The 8,936-nt window shown below is 32.6% G+C and overlaps 1 long non-coding RNA gene across 1 annotated transcript; it reads right to left on the reverse strand.

The window, feature by feature from the left end:
• Nucleotides 1-950: 950 nt before the first annotated feature.
• LOC127701486 (uncharacterized) lies at nucleotides 951-7,809 on the reverse strand. The gene is made up of 4 exons (XR_007982060.1): nucleotides 7,623-7,809; nucleotides 6,238-6,288; nucleotides 5,545-5,770; nucleotides 951-1,592 (listed from the first exon to the last, which is right to left on the reverse strand). It is a non-coding gene; the product is annotated as an uncharacterized LOC127701486 (long non-coding RNA).
• Between the last annotated feature and the right edge of the window lie 1,127 nt (nucleotides 7,810-8,936).

Here is an 8,936-nt window from a genome sequence, read left to right on the forward strand (position 1 = left end):
CATGTCAGTAACAGTTACTGTTAGTAGTCCTTTGTAAATTTATGTATCATTGTCATTTTGCTTAGTTTCTTCTGTTACCTATTCTGACATCGGACTCGGACTTCTTTTAAAATGAGTTTTACTGTGTGTATTGCTGTGTGTTTGTTTATTCTACATTGGCTAGAGGTATAGGGGATGGTTGAGGTCTCACAAAACATGTTTAACCCCGCCGCATTTCTGCGCCTATCCCAAGCCAGGAGCCTATGGCCTTTGTTAGTCTTGTATGTTTTTTAATTTTAGTTCATTAATATGTATCAGAGATTAGTGTGACGTCCATTTTCACTGAACTAGTACACATTTTTATTTAGGGGCCAGCTGAAACCAGCCTCCTGTTGCGGAATTTTCTCGCTGTGTTGAAGACCCATTGGTTGTCTTGGGCTGTTTTCTGCTCTTTGGTCGGGTTGTTGTCTCTTTGACACATTCCTCATTTCTATTCTCAATTCTATAATATTATTGCTCATCACAATAACTTCCTTTTTGGCTATGCAGCATGTACAAAATTAGTACTCAGCCATGTCCGGTCAGAAGGGGGACGTTAAATCCGATGCATCGTGTAGAGAGAGTGTCACGATCTCTGCACGTTTAGAACCCTTGCAACAACTCTTTGATGGGTCGGTAGGTGACCTGTTGCAAGGCAAAATTTCTGTCCCTATATATATGTCCTCATTTTCCAGTGTCAGTCCAAATAGGACCTACCTATTGTATCTGTTGTTAATTTATACTCGTAAAATTCAGTGTAAATATTTTACTAAATCTCCCTTATTCCTCAAAAAGGAGGGCATATATTAAATGTTACATGTATATAGATGTTAGCAACTACAGATCATTGTACACCTTCAACAATGAGCAAAACAAATTGTTGATAGCAAGCTATGAAAAATTTGACATTAAAAAATTGAAAACAGTTCAAACAAGTAAACCAATGGCTTTATTCATGTACAACATGTACAATACCACAACAAAAAACTAATATGCTTATTTTTTTGTACAAAAATTAGGCCGTTAGTTTTCTGGTTTTAATTGTTTACAATTGTCATTTAGGGGCCTTTTGTAGCTGACTTTGCGGTATGGGTTTTGCTCATTGTTGAACGCCGTACGGTGACCTATAGTTGTTAATTTCTGTGTCATTTGGTCTTGAGATTTTGTGATGAGTATAAATTTGGCGAAATTTTCTAGATGAAGTTGCAATTTCTATGATGTTTTAAAGTCAACAGACGAACGAATGATAAGACGGACAAGGTGAATAAAATATAGCCCCCCTCTATGAGTTGGGATATAATGTTTGCAGTATATATAGATTAACCTATATATCCATGTTAGTGCACTTTGTCATACATATACATTTACAAATTTGGCCATAGAATAGTATCTGTTACAGTACTAGACAAACAGTTGATTAAAGAAGAATAACAGGTCACAGGTTAACTTATGTTTCTTATGAGTATGACTTATTGATTGTTGTTGTTGGTTTACGTCCAGATATGTCCATATCTGATATGCATGGAATGTGTTCATATGATTAATTCATGCAAACTTTGTCGTCAGTCTTCACTCTGAAATATAATTTATAAGAATATTAAAACATGCTTAACGTTATCAGAATCATAGTTTTGCAAATTAATATAACCATGAGGTATACAGACTGAGTCATGTAAAACATTCAACCTGTTTTTTTTTAATCTGTCTCTTTGATATATAAACGTCTGATACATAACTCAGTACGCACAATACAAGAATAAGAAAAAGAGAACAAATTTAACAGAAACTATCAAAGATCTGCAATCAACACATAACTTTCGTTAAAAAATGACAGAGAGCATTGAGATATAACAAAAGACAACCGTTCATTAACGAAACTCCTGACTCGTACTCAGACATGTGGCGGCGTTCAACTAGTTCTTTTTATATCTCAAACATCCTCCTGTTTTAATCTCGATCAATGGAATCATAAAAACTACATAGCAAACTCAACATAACTACCACGCCTCAAATTGTGTACGCCAGACGCGCAAGGCGTCGACAAGACACTCATCAGCGACGCTCAAATCGAAAAAGTTAAAAGGCCAAATAAGGGTTCAAAGATAAAGAGCATTTAGGACCCAAAAATTCCGAAAGGTTTTATCAAACCGATCACAAACTACTGAGGGGAAACGGAAAATTTATTGCGAAAATCAATAATTTCATGTTCTATCAATTGCATGTACAATGTATCTTTTATCCTGTATATCTTGTTTTATTTTGGTACGGTCTAACACTTTATATATTCAGTTATCATAGTTCAGTCACGACGAATTCAATTAAGCAAACTCAACGCGAATGGTCAACATGATATAAACCGAAGACGTTAGTCCCAAAATTGCAAACAGATTCAATAAATAAATGTAGTTATCAAAATCTGTTGGTGCTAAAAGTATGAAAAATGTACGATAAATATGAAATTAACACGATTAATCGATATCATTTAAACAATTGCTATGACGTCAACCTATCCATGATTCTTAAATCGGTAGATGAAAAAGCCTTCCCCATTCGCAAACAACAAGAGTCAGGCGAAGAGACAATAAATATCAATCGCGAAGAGCAGGAATCTACCGCGCCACCCCAGGTGTAGAGATTGAGGAAATAACCCCAGCCATCAATAATGTTATGGATCTCGTCTATAGGCAGTAACCCATCAGCAAAACAAACTATCTCTGGTGGACGGTTGATCGACACTAAGCTATTCATAATTGAAAATGGAAGATTTTACAGGAAGACCCAAAAGGGTGCCAAGTGTCGGCCATCAACAACAGAACAGAAAAAGGAAAATGAAATAGGAGTAAATAGCGATAGGAAAAATAAACAAATAGAGGAATGCAACAGGGGATTACAAGTTAGAAAAGGTTTACTAGATCTTTCACAAACTATATAGATGGTGGATATCGGCAATGATCTGTACCCTCTGTCCGAAAGCGATACATTGGAGTTCAAGACTTTATCTATTAAAATAAAGAATAAAATTGAGAATGGAAATGGGGAATGTGTCAAAGAGACAACAACCCGACCATAGAGCAGACAACAGCCGAAGGCCACCAATGGGTCGTCAATGCAGCGAGAAACTCCCGCACCCGGAGGCGTCCTTCAGCTGGCCCCTAAACAAATATGTATACTAGTTCAGTGATAATGGACGTCATACTAAACTCCAAATTATACACAAGAAACTAAAATTAAAAATGATACAAGACTACGGGGTTAAACATGTTTTTTGAGATCTCAACCCTCCCCCTATACCTCTAGCCAATGTAGAAAAAACAAACGTACAACAGTACGCACAGTAAAACTCAGTTTAAGAGAAGTCCGAGTCCGATGTCAGAATAGGAAACAAAAGAAAATAAACAAAATGACAATAATACATAAATAACAACAGACTACTAGCAGTTACTGACATGCCAGCTCCAGACCTCAATTAAACTGATTGAAAGATTATGTCTTCATCATATGCATATCAGGCACAATCCCTCCTGTTAGGGGTTTAGTATTATACCGTCATAAAATATATGAGAAGAACACAACCCGTGTCATGCCATTAACTGGTTTTAGAATAAATACGTTTATTTCCGATGCAAAGACCCTATAAGTGAATGAATATTAAAACCAAAATATGCAATCTTTAATGACCTGACAACAGTATCGTAACTATATCCCTTCTTAATAAGTCTGTTTAAAGGTTAGCTTTTGAGGTGAATACTGGCATTTTTGTGCTTTGTAAAGAATATTACCATTAAAGATTGGATGTGAAATACCCGAACGTATAAGATGTCTGCATGTTGAGTTATATTTACGAATGATGTCCTTATACCGATGATAAAATTTAGTAAATGTTTTGACTAGTTTATGATATCGAAAACCCTGGTGTAATGATTTTTCAGTAATATATAAATTTCTTTGCTAAAATCTAATACGTTGTTACATACACGAGCGAATCGTACAAGTTGAGATATATAAACACCATAAGAAGGTGACAAGGGAACGTCACCATCTAAAAAAGGATAATTAACGATAGGAAATGAAAAATCATCTCTTTTATCATAATTTTTTGTATTAAGCTTCCCGTTAATGATATAGATGTCAAGATCGAGGAAAGGACAGTGGTCATTGTTAGTATTAGCTTTATTTAAAGTAAGTTCAACAGGATAAATTTTTCAGTATACATACTGAAGTTGTCATTATTGAGAGCCAATATATCATCCAAATATCTAAAAGTATTGTTAAATTTTTGTATCAGATGTTGTTTCGATGGGTCTTTGCTGATTTTAGTCATAAATTGTAATTCATAACAATACAAAAACAGGTCCGCAATAAGTGGTGCACAGTTAGTCCCCATTGGAATTCCGATAACTTGACGATATACGGAATCTCCAAAGCAAACAAAAATGTTATCAAGTAAAAATTCAAGGGCAGATATAGTATCAAAGCATGTCCAATTGACATAGCTCTTTTGTTTGTTCCTACTAAAAAATGACCTAAAAGAGTTTGAACATATGTATTTGCATTCCGACTTTTTAAATGCCCATTTAATTAGGTGTGTGAATTTTTTCTTAATAAGAATATGAGGCAAAGTGGTATATAGGGTAGAAAAATCAACACTTTGAACAGATTCAAAATCACCAATATATGCATGCAATTTATCAAGTACTTCCAACGAGTTTTTGACATTCCAAAAGTAGTTAATTCCACTATTTTCAAATGCCTTATTTGAACAATTTATTATCAGGTTTTTGATTGTACCAAGTGTACGTACCAGTTCATCAAGCGAACTTTTGACACTTTGCTTGATGTTATTTAATATAAAGAACTTTCTGTATAGAAATATTAAAAGTTATAGAAACCATCAGAAAGAAGTCCAAGTTAAAGTTAGTTTACGTAAAGGGCGAGAACATTTCATATGTGATGTATATGGTAATTTTATCTGTTGCAATGTATTTGTAATTCACAACTAGTTTGAACTGAGATGAAAATATGTTCTTAATATTTTACTGTTGTTTAATTTGAAAATGCTTTTATATTGTCAATGATGGATACTTTTATGAATCATATTCCTTACACTGTAAGCTCATACAATTTTATATTAATTATCGTCTGCGATTGAAATAATTTTGAAAAGACAACAATAGTTTAAAAACGAGACACAATCATGGATAAATACTAGTTCGTTGAAAGATACAGTTCGATGTCCGGGCACTGTATCTTTATAACGAACTAAATCTTATCCATTATTGTATCTCAAACATGTAAAATCATGATAATAGCGTACTTTGGTGCTGATAATAAATAAACCTTCTTTCACTGGCGTTGAGATTGTTGTGCTTATCACTAAGAACCAAGAGTAGTTACCATTGTTTGTTAATTTTAGATTATTCAAATGTACAAAATGCATTTGTCCATTAAGCCAATATTTGGTTTGCACGTCTTTCTCTTATCTTAGATAGCCCCTACCTTGACGTTTAAATAACGTGGTATACTTACCATTCATTTGTTATCTGTTTTCCAAAGTTTTCATTAGTTAGTTCAATGTCCATATTGCGTGGATCGCCGGGATCTGAAGACTTCCATATGAAACGACAATTTCCATTTTGATTAAAATCTCTACTTGCAGTTTGACTATTTCGTTTCAATGGGAGTCGACCAACATTAATAGTTATAGCTATATTGGTGTTGTCTTGTGCTGTCCCAAGTGTAGTTTGCGTTGAGCCTGTGAAAAGAATAAAGAAAATAAGCTACTTTTTTGTCATGTATTTATAGCATCATTCTGGTTATGAGTTTCTCAAATATATTATCATAATTTTTTTTATTGTATCCCCTAATCTAAAAATCTCTTACTTAACATTTTAATCTTACTGTCTGAAATTAAAGAAAAAGTGGCAATAGGTATGACAAATGTGTGGCATGAGAGCACAAAAAATGTTGTGGCATCGTTGCAAAAGGATGTAAATATAAAAACAATTTTAAAGTGGCAAAAGTTACGGTTTAGACAAAAGTTAAAGTAAGATTTTGTTTTTGTTTTAAACATAAAAATTGAAATAATATTTCGCTATCCGCCGTCAGTTTTAACGTACATAAAGTGAAATTTTGTTTTAAAAAAAAAGCTCAAACACATCGATATTTTCATGGTCATTTAAAATTTTTAAGACCAATGTTGTATTTTGGTAAACTACCTACCGGTAATACTGTTGTTTGACATATTTCTTGTAGACCACCAAATTCTGACCTCTGAAAATGAAAGTAGTCCAAAATAAACGTGTAAAATTTACATCTTTTATATAATGGTACATGAAGACGGACCTTCTTTTCAGTCTTTGCTCTTACTAGTATCGTCCAACGGGTTGATTATATTTCCATGAAGTGGGTCGAGCATTATATGCATGATGATATTGTTACCCAATTATTAAACAAACAAAATAAAAGCAGGTTTGATAAAACACATTTATACATTTATACATTTTCTTTAAAATCGGGGCAGAAAGAGATTGATATGATGTTTAATCACTTTTCTATTTTTGAAAACTGTTATGTTGACCTCGAAATGTCTTCTGTTAATATTTGTGTTGTTGGGTTGTTACGTGTTATAGAGACACGTGTCTATATTGTTGAAAACCGTATTGTTGATCTCGAAATGTCTTTTGTTGATTTTTGTGCTGTTGAGTTGTAGTGTGTTGAACACAGTGCTGAACACTGTAATGTTGAATTCGAAATGTCTTTTGCTGAAAGTTGGGCTGTTGGGCTGATGCATCAATGATTTTTTTCTCGAATGGATAGTTTTCTCGAATGTTATCAAAGAGATTTATTTATCCTCAGGACATATTACTTTTGGGCATGAACACAACAAAATATCTTAAACATGAATGCAGCAAAAATGATCGTCATAATGTATTCATAAGGAAACAATTAATCGGCTTGCTTTTTATCAAATGAATTTATTTTCCCGTTAATCATCTTAAGTAAAAAAGAAAGTAGTTGCGGAGAGGAGGGGTCAAATGTTTATCTTTTACATATGAATTCCTAAACTTGTGTATGTATAGTTGTATATTAAATATATTACATATACATTTTGTGATTCCCAAATCGGTGTTATGTGCACAGAAATTTTGATTATTTGTACTCTAAAGATATAAGTATGAAGCATACATTTAACGTTTAACTTTGTAAATAGATTAAATTTCCCTTTCTTCCAATTTCTTATTGAATAAAATGCTGGTTGGTGTAAAATAATATTCTCACATTATTTATTTGACAATTTAAACGTCAGTCTTCATTATTTTTTTTTCAATAAACATGCATGTCACATGTTGGCGGATGATAGATATTATTGAGTGTCGGACACAAATGATCAGGACAGAAATATGTTATGTCTTTACAAATTGACAACAACAAAAACTCAAACATTTGTAAATACAATTTATAATACTGAATTCAGTGCGCACCACACCGATATGTTTCTGATTTTCCGTTTTTGTAAATATCATTCAATTGACTTATTGTTCGAACTACTAGTATAATACTATTTACAGTCATTCTATAACAAAATAGTAAAACTAATAATTTACCTTTTTCTGTGTAATAGTATGTACACTTTCCTATTCACCCAGATACATGAAATGGAAAATTTTCTTGGAGCACTAAAGTTTATATAGCATGTGTCAGCGATAAATGTCAGAATTTAAACAAATGTCACGTTTTTTCTTTTAATATAACAATGTAAATACCTTCATACCACTTTTACCAATGCGAATACCTTGATGCAAACTTTCGCAATGTAAAACTTTAATGCAAATTGTATACATGACAATGCTGATTCGTGTGTATTGTTTAGATATTTTCTGAATGACTTATTATTAGTGACTTATTCTAAGGTTTCAAAATATGATTGTTCTTTTTTGTAAATCAATCTTAGGGAACTATATTTTAATCAGATCGAGTTAGAAAATGATACCACTTGAACATATTTATTCATTTTCTTGTTCATTCTATATGTTTTGTCATGATTTTTAATGATGTACTGAAAAACTAAACTCTTTCCACCTCCAAAAATGACAAAGGATAAAAATAACATAAGGTGCCGTATTGATTAAGGAAATGTAGAAATAACTTTTAATATGTGCCGATTTGATGAGATACCGATTTGACTTTTTCACTAGGTGCCGAATTGAGCAGGTGTCGATTTGATTTTTACCAATGTATATAGACTGGCATCCTGATCAGATCTCCTCGTCGCGTCAGTACTACAGAGCAGTTAGTCAGGATCCCTGGCTACCATGTATAAAACAAATGGTGTGACTTAGAGTGTAATAAACTTTTAGATTTAAGATTAAATGAATAAAACAAAATTTAGTGATAGTATTATACAAATGGGAAATACTTTGACAAAATATCCTCCCACATATATTTATAATTATGTTTGTCATAACCTATTACATCAGTCTAAATGTCAGTTTATTGTCGAGTATGGTTCAGACTTGGTCAAGTATGGTTCAGACTTGATCGAGTAAGGTTAAGACTTTAGTCGAGTATAGGTCAGACTTATATAAAATATGGTTCAGACTCTATAAAAAGGTTTGTATGGTTCAGACTACAGTCGAGTAATATCAAGTAAAAATCAGACCAATTCACAATGGTCGAGTAAAAATCAGTACAGTCGAGTACAAATACTGTCCATTCCAGACTTTACTAGTTTGTAGTGTGTGTTTCAAAGTGAGATGGAAACAAGCTGTATTATATAAACTGGCTCAATAATTGTTCAATTCAACAAAATAGTAATGTTTTTAATTATTAATTTATATTACTAAATTTTTTTTAAAATATCAATATATACTTAAATATCACTTTCGAACACAAAACGTTTTTTTTTTTTCAAAAATGTG

This window comes from Mytilus californianus, unplaced genomic scaffold (genome assembly GCF_021869535.1).
Source record: "Mytilus californianus isolate M0D057914Y unplaced genomic scaffold, xbMytCali1.0.p SCAF_1, whole genome shotgun sequence".
Classification (NCBI taxonomy): Eukaryota; Metazoa; Mollusca; class Bivalvia; order Mytilida; family Mytilidae; genus Mytilus; species Mytilus californianus.